General features: G+C 34.6%; 1 protein-coding gene across 5 annotated transcripts in view; it reads right to left on the bottom strand.

Annotated features, from left to right (window-relative positions):
• Window positions 1–13,149, bottom strand: part of setd5 (SET domain containing 5) — a 60,845-nt gene that overhangs the window by 35,544 nt on the left and 12,152 nt on the right. The gene's annotated exons all lie outside the window — the stretch shown is intronic.

Here is a 13,149-nt window from a genome sequence, read left to right as displayed (position 1 = left end):
TCTTATATGTGACCATAAATGATGGAGCATTTTAAAATAGTTTCCACTGTTATGAGACAATCATCGTGGAAGTTTACTACACTACTACAGTCCAGTGATGAAATATGCGTGTCCTGGAAATGGGAAGCCTCAGTTGCCGCTTCACTCCCTGTCTCCTGGTGGAAAGGTGAAGTATTAAGAGTGGGGAGGAGGACATGTAAATGTACAAACACGTATCAAACCATGACCCCAAAACCGAGGTACGTACTGAACTCTGACTTCTGTGTACCGTTACACCCCTAACATAAACCATTCATACTGGTTCACACACAAACAAGCAAAGTATACTTTTGGCTTGACTCAGTTGTGCATTTTCTAAATGCTAAAATACACACAAAAAGGTAAAATGCACATCTAAAACCCAGTTATGTCTTAAGTGAACAAACAGTCTGTGGGTGGGGTGGGGAAATCATTTGTATAATATATTGAATCTGTGCATTAGGTCTTAAAGTGACAGCAGCCTAATAATTCTGCTGCTGCCTGTGTCATTAAAACAAGAGAAATCACTCAACTGCTCTGAATAGGTTTTGTAGCTGTAATAAGGATCAGCCTATATTTAATTCATACAGTGAAGACCATTCAGTGTTTTATTTTATGTCTGACAACTAATTAAATTTCTGTGGTATTAAATTTAAAACACTTTACTTAAAGGTATGGTAGGTAGGATTTTTATAAAAAACTTTTTTTCTAATTTGTTTAAACTGTCTTTATATACCAATACATAATTAAAATGTAAGTGCTCTGAAAAAGAGAGTATAAAAATCAAATGACTGTAGACCTTTTAATCTGCAATAAACACAGCTCATTATTTCCATTCGGGATGAAACAATTGATTGGTTTTGGCGACTGTCACTCTCTTTCGCAACCATGGCAACCACCCCTGTTGCTAGATCTGCCCATATGCGCGCACCCGTTTGATTTGAGGAGTGCAAGAGAGGCGCGGAACCTACGAAGAGTAAAATTATGTCAGAGAAAGAGCATTCAAAATTCAAAGCACCTGCATATGCAGTCAGCGAAGGCAAACAAGGAAAAAACTACTTTCTCGGACCCTGATTGCCCGCACTCTTGAACGACCTCCTCTGCTTCGCCCTCGCCCCCTGACCTGTCCTCGAACCGACGATGCGGTACTTGTCACTGGAGTGTAACGTTAGTCCTCATCAGAGTCAACAATGTTTTCATCATGGAAACTCTTACATGCAAAACACCGTATATGTTATGACTCTTACACGAAATTCACCTTCAGCACAGTTTAACTGATGGTAATGGAAAAACGTGTATCAATGCAACCTGTTTTTAGCTTTGCCTTATAAATATAGCTCGTTACCTATAAATATAGCTCGTTACCGAATCAAACAAAATATATTTTAAACTTTACCAGTATCAATATGCTAGCTTGATAGTGAGTACTAAAAGCCATCTTATTTGTTTACATTTATAGTGATAAAGTTAGGTATTTTATTACATGTGATTCTGTCATGATGTCACTGCATCTGCGCTCCTTCCTCTCCACTCGTCTCAGGTAAATAAATGCGTCTTCCAGCTGAGCAGGGTTGCCAGGTGCCAGCAAGGTTTTCCAGTCCAAAACCTCGTCAAAAACCACGAGAATGCACAAAAAAACGCCTAATTTTTTTTTGTGGCTCATTTTTCGTTTAAACACATTGAAATCACTAACAAGCTTTAAAATTACCCATTTTTCGACTTAGCCTATCCGATTTTAGAAACAACATTCAATCAAATGAACGCAAAAGTAGGCTGTACCTCAGTCAGACTATTCTATTATGTTACGGAAAATAATGCGATCACCTTAGGCTATCAATTATGGAATTCCAAAGCTGCCAATATTAAAAATAAATAAATACATAAATAAATAAACAAATAAATGTAAAAATATATATATATATATATATATATATATATATATATATATATATATATATATATATATATATATATATATATATATATATATATATATATATATATAAATATACATAGAAAAGCAAAAAAACGAAAATAAATAATTATTTATACATTTATTTCCTTATTTATGTATATATTTATTTTTTTCCATATTTATTTATTTATTCTTTTATTTATTTATACATTTATTCATTTATACATTTATTTATTTTTACATTTATTTATTTCTACATTTATGTATTTAGACATTTATTTATTTCTTCATTTATTTCTTCCTACATTTCTTCCTGCGTAGGGTAATGAGGAGGGCGTGGTTTACCTCAGACATAGCAATCGAGCTCAGAGTAAGCGAAGGCGAAGGGTTGCGGCCACAGTGACACCCTGTGGCGAAATACAATAAGAATAGCTCACTGACGTTGATACTGTACGGTCTGTGACTGCGAGGTATATAGTCAAAATCCTAAATCTTACTGTGTGACATATAGGCTATAGGCTACTCTTTATTCCGGACATGGCCGTAGAACATCGTTTGGTCTGGATTTGTAAAATCTCCTGGGCTAACAAACATGAAACAGGGACTCTGAAACGGAAGCGCTTGATATTTTCCATTTTTCGGTCAGAACTCACGGAAAGGAAGCTGGGCACATATAGGCTACAGTGAAGTCGACGCAAGCATATTGACCAATGCTTTTGAAACGAGACCATTGCATTTTAATGTAGCCTAATTTCCAAAAACAATACTGACAGCAACAGAAACATTTTTTTTATTCTATTAAGCGGTGGTAGTCTTTAGCCTACCTCCATAAACTCATGTCCAGGGGCAACCTTATTAAATGTATGAACGTCACGTTAATCCACAAGCTGCTGAATTTTCTGCCGTGGCAGGCAAAATTTATTTTGAATTGCAGATTCTGACATGATAGCTAGGGGACTAAGGTTTTCACGGATGAAATAGTGCACATAGAAATGTCTCCGTGGACGGCGCCGTCTTTTATTTCAACCCGTTATATTCGCTGTAGGCTATCACTGCCATAGTTTGACCAAACTCCTCGCCACAATCATTCCCTTTAAATAGACTCCATAATGGTTTGCCAGCTGATGATGATGATGATGATAACAATAGCCTATAATAATAATAATAATAATAATAATAATAAAAAGAAAGAAAGAAAGAAAGAAAGAATGAATGATAATAATAATACAAATTAAAAAGTTATGTAGGCTACTAGCTATTTTTTGTTATGTTTTTGGGCTACAGAAATTTTTACAAAATTTAACAATAAATAATTTGATTTGATCTTTGAAGTAGCCTATTAGATAGAGATAGCTTCGATATTTGATCACTATGGTTGGTTACAAAGACTTTACTATTCTGAAAATAATAACGAGATACAAACCTGTAAATATTCAATCGACTTTTCTTAAATTCAAAACAAAATATTAATGCATTCGTAATTTCCATTTCTGAATAGTTGCTATATGGTCACGCAGGTTTGCGCATTAAACTCATGGCCCCGAAAAATAGCCTATGAACAATTATGTTGTTTCCCCGAACATGACCCCTCTCTGCCAACTTTTGGAACATTTGGTCATTTATTTATTTATTTATTTATTTATTTATTTAATTAATTAATTATTATTATTATTATTATTATTATTTAAATAACGCATAGGCCTAAATAGAAATGATCAGAAACAAATCCACAGCTGAACCGCTTCAACACGTCGAGTTGTTTTTGATTCTGTGTATTTTAAGGAATCAAACGAGTGAATTGAACTCACTCAAGTGACTTTCTGCCACCTGGTGTCTGTTTTAGTTTCATATTAAACGTAGGCCTATCACTTCATTGATTCCATCATACATATTTATGTCTTCAAAATGTAAAACACTTCATAATATTTGTATGCACTTGTAGGCTAATTGCTGTGTAAATGCATTAAGATCTCTTCTGTATTGATGGCTCTGATGAAGCTCTGGTTGGATTTTAGTGGTAGGCTAACTGCCCTACAGTCTTATCCTCTAACTGAATTTATCGATGTGGATTAACGTGACGTTCATACATTTAATAAGGTTGCCCCTGGACATGAGTTTATGGAGGTAGGCTAAAGACTACCACCGCTTAATAGAATAAAAAAAAATGTTTCTGTTGCTGTCAGTAGGCTATTGTTTTTGGAAATTAGGCTACATTAAAATGCAATGGTCTCGTTTCAAAAGCATTGGTCAATATGCTTGCGTCGACTTCACTGTAGCCTATATGTGCCCAGCTTCCTTTCCGTGAGTTCTGACCGAAAAATGGAAAATATCAAGCGCTTCCGTTTCAGAGTCCCTGTTTCATGTTTGTTAGCCCAGGACATTTTACAAATCCAGACCAAACGATGTTCTACGGCCATGTCCGGAATAAAGAGTAGCCTATAGCCTATATGTCACACAGTAAGATTTAGGATTTTGACTATATACCTCGCAGTCACAGACCGTACAGTATCAACGTCAGTGAGCTATACTTATTGTATTTCGCCACAGGGTGTCACTGTGGCCTCAACCCTTCGCTTACTCTGAGCTCGATTGCTATGTCTGAGGTAAACCACGCCCTCCTCATTACCCTACGCAGGAAGAAATGTAGGAAGAAATAAATGAATAAATAAATAAATGTATAAATACATAAATGTATAAATAAATAAATGTAAAAATAAATAAATGTATAAATAAATAAATGTAGAAATGAATAAATGTATAAATAAATAAAAGAATAAATAAATATGGAAAAAAATAAATATATACATAAATAAGGAAATAAATGTATAAATAATTATTTTCGGTTTTTTGCTTTTCTATGTATATTTATTTATATATTTATATATTTATTTTTTTATTTTTTACATTTATTTGTATATTTATTTATGTATTTATTTATTTTTAATATTGGCAGCTTTGGAATTCCATAATCAATGAGTCTGTTTAATGTCAATAAAAGTCGCTTGGAAGCATTCAGTAACATAAAAACTTTGATATATGGACATAAAAATAACCCACTTTAACATTTCAAATATTTCAAATGGCAACATGAAACATGCATAAAGGGCTGGGAGAAAAAAAATCGATTCACCTAGGTAATGGCATTTTTTTTTACGATTTTAAAATCGATTTTTTTATTACAGAATATTACAGATATTAATTCAAATTAAATTGCTTTATTTTTGCCCTTGCTTATAGATGAGGTTGACATAAGTTATCCACTTTCGTTTCAAAAACGTTTCAGGATGAAATGTGTCGTTATAGAGCTGCACGATTCATCTCTAAAAGACTGTGATCTCGATTCAAACACCCAAGCGATCTTATTCCATTTCGTCTGTCTATTAAACCTTTGACAAAATCATATTGCAACATTCAAATCTGTGTTGGCGCTGCCGCTGACCCAGAGAGAGTTGTCATGAAACCGCAGTCAGTCAGCTAGCTAAGTAAGTTTGAAAACCCCGCGATCTAGTGTGTTGTTGTTTGAGGGGCGGGCGCGTGCATCACTGAAGGTAGTGGGAAGGAGTGTCTGTTGTGAGGTTAGGGCAAAGAGTATAGAAGCCCAAGAGGCGAAACTCTGTTGTGTTATGGGTAACAGTCTGTAGATGGCGCTTCGGAGGCGCGTCCGCCATTATGGACTGAAAGCTGCAGAAATCGTTAGCGCCAGTCAATGGCAAAAATCCATTTTAGTAGGTGTTTATAGTTAATGTGTGCACTTGCTAGATTGCACATCTTTTTTGTACCTTTCCGCCTGTAATAGGACATTCACAGATTGTTTTTGTTCTTGCCATTGAAACGTTCACTGTGTGCACTTTCACTGAAGATGTTGAAAAAACAAGTTGTTCATATTTTTGTGATATTCTATGTAAAATATTAACTGTCTTTAGAAATGTTCATTTATAATTTTATTTATTTTTCCAAATCATATATATGGTGATGTTCACTAATTTCAAAATCAACATCTGAATAAATATCTTATTACTTATATCTAATTACTGTGTGTCTGCCTATAGCCTATATTATTTCATGAATTTCTGTTATTCATATAACAAGGAAAATGCATAATAGAACATAAATATTGATAGATTAAAGTTTTGCAATAATTTTATAATTGTATCTTTGCAAACCGTAAGTGGTAGGCTAATGAAGCCGATTCGGTAGGGGACATACTCTTACTAAAAAGTACTATAGGAATCATAGGCCATGTTCACACTAATACGTTTTCGTTTGAAAACGCATCTTTTTCTCTCCGTTTTGACCTTCCGTCCACACTGAGACGGCGTTTTTATTAATGAAAACGAAGCTTTTTGAAAACGCACTCGATGACGTAAATTTAGTCATGTGAAGCATATTGTACCAATAGATATTCATGTTTATACCAGTATTGTGCCTGTTATGTGCTATTCACTTTCACACTGTTGCTAAAAATATTCTACATTGCACACTCTTCATACCACAGTCCTGCAAAGATGACAGAATTTACTCACATTTGCTGTCCTGCGGTAATACATGAGAACAGTCGCGTTTAGACCAAACATATGGTGTCTGCGTTCGACCTGGACGCATCAGTGAATGGTGAGATATTTTACTAAATAAAATTATCCTGTCAGAAGAATTGCGCGATAACTTCATTATTTATTTTTCCATCTGAATCATATCAGTGAGCTTTTGTGGGGTTTTACACATGCGCAGTAAAGGTGAATTTAGCGTTTTCAGGCGTTTTTCAAAAGTTTCTCATCCACACTGAAACGTCCGAAAACGCTTGAAAACGCTAGTGTGGACGGAGAGCGTTTATAAACGAAAACGCCGTTTTCAAATGTATCCGGATTAATGTAGACGTAGCCTTATAGTATTTTGGGACAAAATATTATAGTAATCTTATAGGAATACTATAGTAATTGGGACATACTACAGAAGTACGATAAGACTACTATATAAATACTATAGCAGCTTTAAAATATTAGAGGTATTACAGAACATCACAGAAGTATGTTATGTTCTGTTATGTTCTGTAATACCTCTATAATATCCTAGAGCCGCTATAGTATTTATATAGTAGTCTTATAGTACTTCTACTATTTTCCTAAGGGTAATTAGGCCATGCATAACCAACACATAGACGTATATTTTGTGTCATTTAACGTAATTTAACGTCGGTCATCCTCATTAATGTATTTTAAATTGTTTTCATATTTAGATATGACGGCCAGAAAAAAATTAAGTTATGTTAAGTTTTTGTTTTGTTAAGTTTTTCAGTGCCATTGACTCCCATTATTTTTCGGCGTTTTCCTTCAGTTTTCAGTCCATAATGGCGGCCGCGCCGTCACGTCATGGGGGCAACTGTTGCTATGGAGCGTTCTATTGAGTTTCGCCTCTTGGGCTTCTATACTCTTTGGTTAGGGGGCACGTAGTGTGGGTGTGTGTGAGTGAGTGAGTGAGTGAGTGAGTGAGACTGCTGCCTGCTGAACACTGGGTCGCAGGAAGAAGGATCTGAAGTGCCGGTGTTTCGGCAATAAAAACCCGCCGAACTGATCCGAAACCAGCCCAATTTTTATCCACCCGCCCAAACCCATTTTTGCCCGCAAAATAGATTGCTAAACTGCCCAATCTGGCAACCCTGCAGCTGAGCCTGAAAGCGTTTGGCGTCGCGCGACGCGTTCATGTGTTTTGGGGGCGTGGCTTAGGAAGGAGCTCAGAAGGGAGGGGGTGGAGTAATGGGAATAATTAGCTGTGTTTACAACAGTCGTGAGAGGTCTACAGACACTCGATTTTTATACTCTCTTTTTCAGAGTACTTACATTTTAATTATGTATTGGTATATAAAGACAGTTTAAACAAATTTGGAATGTTTTTTTTTAGAAAAATCCTACCTACCCTGCCTTTAATTCACGTCTTTGTTCTGTTATATTTTGTTTTATTGTTTGGTTCTAATTTTATTATTCACCATTTACTTTTCTTTATTAATTGCTTGAGGACTTTATAGCCTAGTATTAGTTTTTTCTGTACTATCAAAATTGGTACCAAGAATTGTGAAATTTCAGTGGTATCTAAGATTCTGGTCTCATAACACAAATTATCAGAAAAAAAAAAAAACTATGTTGTGATAGTATGATATATATACACTCACCTAAAGGATTATTAGGAACACCATACTAGTACTGTGTTTGACCCCCTTTCGCCTTCAGAACTGCATTAATTCTACGTGGCATTGATTCAACAAGGTGCTGAAAGCATTCTTTAGAAATGTTGGCCCATATTGATAGGATAGCATCTTGCAGTTGATGGAGATTTGTGGGATGCACATCCAGGGCACGAAGCTCCCGTTCCACCACATCCCAAAGATGCTCTATTGGGTTGAGATCTGGTGACTGTGGGGGCCATTTTAGTACAGTGAACTCATTGTCATGTTCAAGAAACCAATTTGAAATGATTTGAGCTTTGTGACAAGGTGCATTATCCTGCTGGAAGTAGCCATCAGAGGATGGGTACATGGTGGTCATAAAGGGATGGACATGGTCAGAAACAATGCTCAGGTAGGCCGTGGCATTTAAACGATGCCCAATTGGCACTAAGGGGCCTAAAGTGTGCCAAGAAAACATCTCCCACACCATTACACCACCACCACCACCAGCCTGCACAGTGGTAACAAGGCATGATGGATCCATGTTCTCATTCTGTTTACGCCAAATTCTGACTCTACCATCTGAATGTCTCAACAGAAATTGAGACTCATCAGACCAGGCAACATTTTTCCAGTCTTCAACTGTCCAATTTTGGTGAGCTCGTGCAAATTGTAGCCTCTTTTTCCTATTTGTAGTGGAGATGAATGGTACCCGGTGGGGTCTTCTGCTGTTGTAGCCCATCCGCCTCAAGGTTGTGCGTGTTGTGGCTTCACAAATGCTTTGCTGCATACCTCGATTGTAACGAGTGGTTATTTCAGTCAAAGTTGCTCTTCTATCAGCTTGAATCAGTCGGCCCATTCTCCTCTGACCTCTAGCATCAACAAGGCATTTTCGCCCACAGGACTGCCGCATACTGGATGTTTTTCCCTTTTCACACCATTCTTTGTAAACCCTAGAAATGGTTGTGCGTGAAAATCCCAGTAACTGAGCAGATTGTGAAATACTCAGACCGGCCCGTCTAGCACCAACAACCATGCCACACTCAAAATTGCTTAAATCACCTTTCTTTCCCATTCTGACATTCAGTTTGGAGTTCAGGAGATTGTCTTGACCAGGACCACACCCCTAAATGCATTGAAGCAACTGCCATGTGATTGGTTGATTAGATAATTGCATTAATGAGAAATTGAACACGTGTTCCTAATAATCCTTTAGGTGAGTGTGTATATATTATATATATATATATATATATATATATATATATATATATATATATATATATATATATATATATATATATATAAATAAATGTTCATATTGTATATTGCAATATAAGATTTAGGCCTAAGTCATATCGCTCACTTCTAATAGCGCGTCTTCAAAACTGTGAGTGCAAAAATAAGGTCCTCAAATTTACTCTTTTAGAACTGAAGAAAAGCAGCAAGGGAAGAGGAAGAGAGCAAAATAATAAGAAAGTGTTAAATAAAAAGCATAAAATAAAAAGCATAAAATAAAGGTCAGAAAATATAACTTTTTCATTCATAAGACTAAAACATAATCGCATATTTTGTGTACTATGTGTAAGCTAACATGGGCCTACTGAGTGATAGAAATTGCAAATAACATGAAAGATAATATTGCCCTCAGTGCTGTAGAAGTGAATATGGAATTACTTTATGTAGAGAAAAACACAAATAGTGAAACAGCAGAACTAACACCACCAATCTTTAAATCTTGCTAAACATTCTGTTCTTTGCTCTTCCTGAATTATACGAGAGATCAACATGTCTGCAACAAGCTATACATGGGTCGATATTCTTTAGCAAATACACATCTCTAATCATTTAAGGGAAACACTTTAGTCAAACTGCAGTTAGCTACACATCTTAAAGTGACAGTTGTTGAAAGCCACCAATTACCCATTTAATTTTATTCCTATCACGAACAAATTTAAGAATTCTGTTGTACCCTGCTGAACCAGCTTAAAAAATATGCAACATTTTTAATCCAAATTCTACAGTGACTGTTAAGAAGTAGCAACCCATTATCTCAGATAACTCAAGTACAGAACAGTAAACTGGCTCCAATAAGGCAAAGAAACTGTAACAAATATGCATTTTCTGTAAAACAAATATCTCGTGTTCTGTGGGTTTATTATGGTCACTTACACTTACATCTGACTGTTAATGGGATGTTTTGTGCATAAACATCAATATAGTGCCTGTTATCTGAAGAGAACGGATGTGTGTGCTACTTCAAATGATCGCATGTTGATATCCTTGGTTGACCCCTTTGTCAAAAATGGTCTTAAGGTGGCAGTTTACAGACAAATCCACACACAAGTACCTTCCTGTATGAACAACGACTTGACTATTGACCAAATAAAATGTCACAACAGTTTGTGTATTGTGAAAAGCAATTTACAAATAAATGAAACATTTATTGTTGAAATTGAAAGGAGGAAAAAATACTTCCACAGAATATAAAAGTATACAAAGTATCTACATACTACACTGTATTCATACATACTACCTACACTATATTCATACACTTGCTTTTATAATGTGTGTTCAATGTTTTTTGCACTGTTGTTTTACAAAAAAAATATACATACATATATATATATATACATATATATATACACACACATATATATACACATATACATCACAAACACAAGTGCACCATTTCTTTTAACTTGACTTAGAATTTCTTTCTAACAAATAATAATGTTATAGATATAAATTATTTCATAAAATTATTGTATACAGGTAACATTTGGGGTCAATAGTTTAAGTAATTAATACGTTTATTAATCAAGAACACATTCAGTTGATAAAAAGTGACAGTAAAGATATTTAGGCTATAATGTTACGAAAGATTCTATTTCAAATAAATGCTGTTCTTTTGAACTTTCTATTCATCAAATAATCCTGACATATAAAATGTATCACAGTTTCCACAAAAATATGAACATTGATAATAATCAGAAGCGTTTCTTGACCCTGGATCACAAAAACAGTCACAAATCGCACAGGATATATTTGTGGCAATAGCCAACAATACATTGTATGGGTCAAAATTATCGATTTTTCTTTTATTCCAAAAATCATTATGATATTAAATAAAGATCATGTTTCATATTTTGTAAATGTCCTACCATAAATATATCAAATATTTATTTTTGATGAGTGAATATAGCAATATCGCAAACATAAATGGACAACTTTAAAAGGCGATTTTCTCAATGTTTCGAATTTTTGGAACCCTCAGATTCCAGATTTTCAGTTGTATCGGCCAAATATTGTTCTATCTTAACAAACCATACATCAATGGAAAGCTTATTTTTTCAGCTTTCATATGATGTATAAATCTCAATTTAAAAAAAATTGACCCATGTGACTGGTTTTGTGGTCAAGGGTTACATATTAGAATGATTTCTGAAGGATCATGTGACACTGAAGACTGGATTAAAGATGCTGAAGATTAAATTTAGCTTTGATCACAGGAATAAATTACAGTTTACTATATGTTCACATAGAAAACAGATATTTTATACTGTAATAATATTTCACTCTTCTCCTATCAAGGTACTCCGCTCTTAGCTACTCCGCTCTTGCTGCAGGGTCAGAATTTTTTCGCTTGGCAGTGGCATCTGGTAAAATAGATTAAAATAGTTTTAAATAAATAAATAGGCAATAATAAATACACTACTAATAAATGCATAATTACTAAACTGAAATTACATGCTCTAATTTTTTGTTGTTGCATTTTTCACATATTGTACAAAGAGTAAACTTGAAATATATTAAGAAAATATCCCAAATAGCATAAAAATCTATTTCAAATGATACTAAATTAAAGTATTTTTTGTATATAAACTGTCAATTAAATATAAAAGCATAAAACTGCCAATCTAGGACATCTATCATGGAAAACAGTCTGCAGTGGTCGCACCACATGATATTTGGTTGCACCACATGATATTTTCAAATTCATTCAAAATTTACAGGCACAGAATTGGCCACCTAAACAAAACAAGATAGCTTCCCAAAACAGGTCACTATGAAATTTATAATACAAATATATATTTGTAGAAATAACTTTAATATTAATTTTTTTTTGAGGTCATACCACATGACATCCAAATGTGGCAACTACATACCAACCATTACAGAGGTTTATTTTTTTTCCAATTTGAGAGAATTACAAACCTGCTTGCTGCTTCCATGGGTCCTTGGTAAATTGGTAGGCCTATATGATGTAACGTCCTGTGTTTGAATAGTTTTCAACATAAAAGTCCCAAAATGGTAGTTCCTTGATGGTCACCCCACATGATATTTCATAAAATGGACATCATCGGACAAAGTTTGTTTGTATATTATGATGGAAATATAAATACAAATGCTTTGAATTTTTTTAAAGGATTACAAAACATTTTTGAAATCATGCCAAATAGTGCAGAAAATAAATTTGAATAAATTCAGAGTAATTTCAAAGACGTTTTCAAAACAGAAGTTATGGCCGGACGGTCGCACCACATGATGTTTCGACACTTTAAATAACAGAAAAAATAACAAATAAGTAAAGGTTTTTGATGAGTTAAAGCGAGTACATACATGGGAGAGGTACTTCAAATATGCAGCATCTTTTTATGCATTTAAACCCGTTTTTGCCTGAAAAAATGCAATCGGACAGAAAATTTAGGCGTCCCGTGTGTGTGTGTGTGTGTGTGTGTGTGTGTGTGTGTGTGTGTGTGTGTGTGTGTGTGTATATATATATTATATATACACACACACACACATATATATCTTTCCAAAAACTTTCAGTAGACAAAAAAAAACCATAAAACAGTTTTGAAAATGACATCTGATCTAGGACTATAATCAATTCATGTCTATCCCTCACAGCCTTGTTTTGACTTGGTAAAATTAAACATGGCGTACACCCTGGTCGATACCTTGAGTTTCCATGGTCTCTAAATTATTTTACAGGGAGTGTTTTTGTGAGGTTTTTGTTGGTCAATGGCACAGTCTATTTCAGTTGCCTCAAAATAGC

This window comes from Abramis brama, assembly GCF_963993115.1.
Source record: "Abramis brama genome assembly, chromosome: 11".
Taxonomy (NCBI): Eukaryota; Metazoa; Chordata; class Actinopteri; order Cypriniformes; family Leuciscidae; genus Abramis; species Abramis brama.
The sequence above is the reverse complement of the archived record's forward strand: the minus strand, read 5'-3'. Positions and strand labels throughout refer to the sequence as shown.